A 1924-nucleotide genomic window follows, 5' to 3' on the forward strand; every position below is an offset into this window, starting at 1 on the left:
GCTGTTTCTTTATAAATAATCTCAGTACCTTGTGCAAATAAATTGGTCTTCCATGTGCCTTACCACACTTAAAATTTCTTCATTATATATATATATACAAAACACTTAGGATTTGGTAGGGCAAAATATATACTTTATAACAAAACTATAATGTATCTGTCAAGTATGAACAATACACACATAATACATGGTATACAGTATTTACAAAATATAAAATATAATACAAGTTGTTCGCAATTTTTAAACATCTTTTACACTTGTATGTTACAAGGCAAATTTCCATTTCTGTATAAATTTTCTTTTCAAGAGTCCAGTGATTTCTTAAAAAGCTATGTTTTACAGATATACTGCAATCTGAGATCTAAGTTTGAACTCTTAGGGGAGCCTTTTTTTTTAAAGATGTATTTATTTTATAGAGTGGGGGAGGGGCCGAGAGAGAGGGAGTCTGGAACAGAGCTGGACTCAGAGCTCATCCTACCACCCTGATATCAGGACCTGAGTGGAAACCGAGAGTCAGATGCTTAACTGATTACCCCCAGGTGCCGCAGGAGAGCCTTTAAGTGTACTGCTATTAACTCCCTGTTGTGGTTGGAATTTTCAGTAGTGCTTCCCATACAGTGACTAGGAGGCTTTGGAAAAACAGGAGAAGTTGGATCACTAAACTTTGCGCCAGCGTAATTTTCCTTTTGTTTCACTTCAGTTAGAAACGCTGATTTCTTCAAATGCATATGTGCAATGTTCTCAGTATTTTTAAAAGGCTTTTTCTTTCCTGCTTCTGAATTATATTGGATGAAACAGAATCCTGCCAAAAGTTATTTTCGTTTCTTCTTGCAGAGGTAATCTTGGTTCCTGGTAAATTATATTTACTTTTCTATCTTTAGTTGTTCACACAAATGTGCACCATGAACAAGCTGGCTCTGGGGAATGGCAATTTTTTCCAATTTTCCCATCTTTGATTTTAATGCTTCTCTTCTGAACAAGGATTGACCATGCGCCATAAGCAGCAGGGAAAGGGCTCACTTCTTCAGTTTGGGTTGTGGCTGCAGGGCTCAGGGGCGGCCTGGTCCAGGACTTCTTACACTCCACTCGCGACAGTCTCAGGGCTATGCCAGCCCTTGAGGCTCTGCTGGTGCTGCTGGTACTGATGTAAGCGGCTGGGCAGCTGCCCTACCGGGCTGGCCCACACGTTCTTTCGTTCCTTCTTTGTTACTTGCTTTCCAAGGGGTGCCTCTTGCCGTAATTAGACCACAGTAGGACAGAGGTGTTGGGTCAGAATGTTGAGGGGTCAGACAGAGACCATCTCCTCCCCAGGAAGTAAGGGAGGAAAAGGGTCGGGGCAGTACCCAGGGGTCTAGGATCCGGGGTAAAGGAGGCGGGACCATAGTCACCATCCACAGGGCCCTGAAGCAACCGTGAGTGGAAAAGCCCAGGAATACAAGGCAGCCACCCAGGACAAGTGACTACCGCTGTGGGACGGAGACGAGGGTCGTAGCTCTAAGAGAAAAGTGGCTCAGCAGGAAGAAAAGGGTGAAGTGAAGCCAGAGATCACAGGGCAGCAGCTCTGGCTGCTGCAAAGACAGCCCGAATGGAGCAAGGACCATCGTTTGGGTGGTGGTGGCTCAGCAACTAAGTGTAGATCCTTTAAAGTTTATCTTGTAGTTTGTTGAATTTCTCAGATGTGTAAGTAAAGGTTTTCATCAAATTTGGCTTTTCTTAGCCATTATTTCTTCAAGTATTATTTCTCTTCTTTTGTCTCTGTCCATTCCTTCTGAGACTTTCGTTATGCATGTGTTGATGCATTTGATGATGTCTAACAGTACTATTAGGCTCTGTTTGTTTTTCTTCGTTCTTTTTTTCTTCATTTTTCAGAGTGAATAACCTGCATTGACCATATTCAAATTTTCTGATACTTTCTTCTATCTGC

General features: G+C 42.3%; 1 pseudogene; it reads right to left on the reverse strand.

The window, feature by feature from the left end:
* Nucleotides 1-503: 503 nt before the first annotated feature.
* Nucleotides 504-1607, reverse strand: LOC113270995 (proline-rich nuclear receptor coactivator 1-like; annotated as a pseudogene).
* Nucleotides 1608-1924: the final 317 nt, after the last annotated feature.

The sequence above is a fragment of the Ursus arctos genome, chromosome X (assembly GCF_023065955.2).
Source record: "Ursus arctos isolate Adak ecotype North America chromosome X, UrsArc2.0, whole genome shotgun sequence".
NCBI lineage: Eukaryota > Metazoa > Chordata > Mammalia > Carnivora > Ursidae > Ursus > Ursus arctos.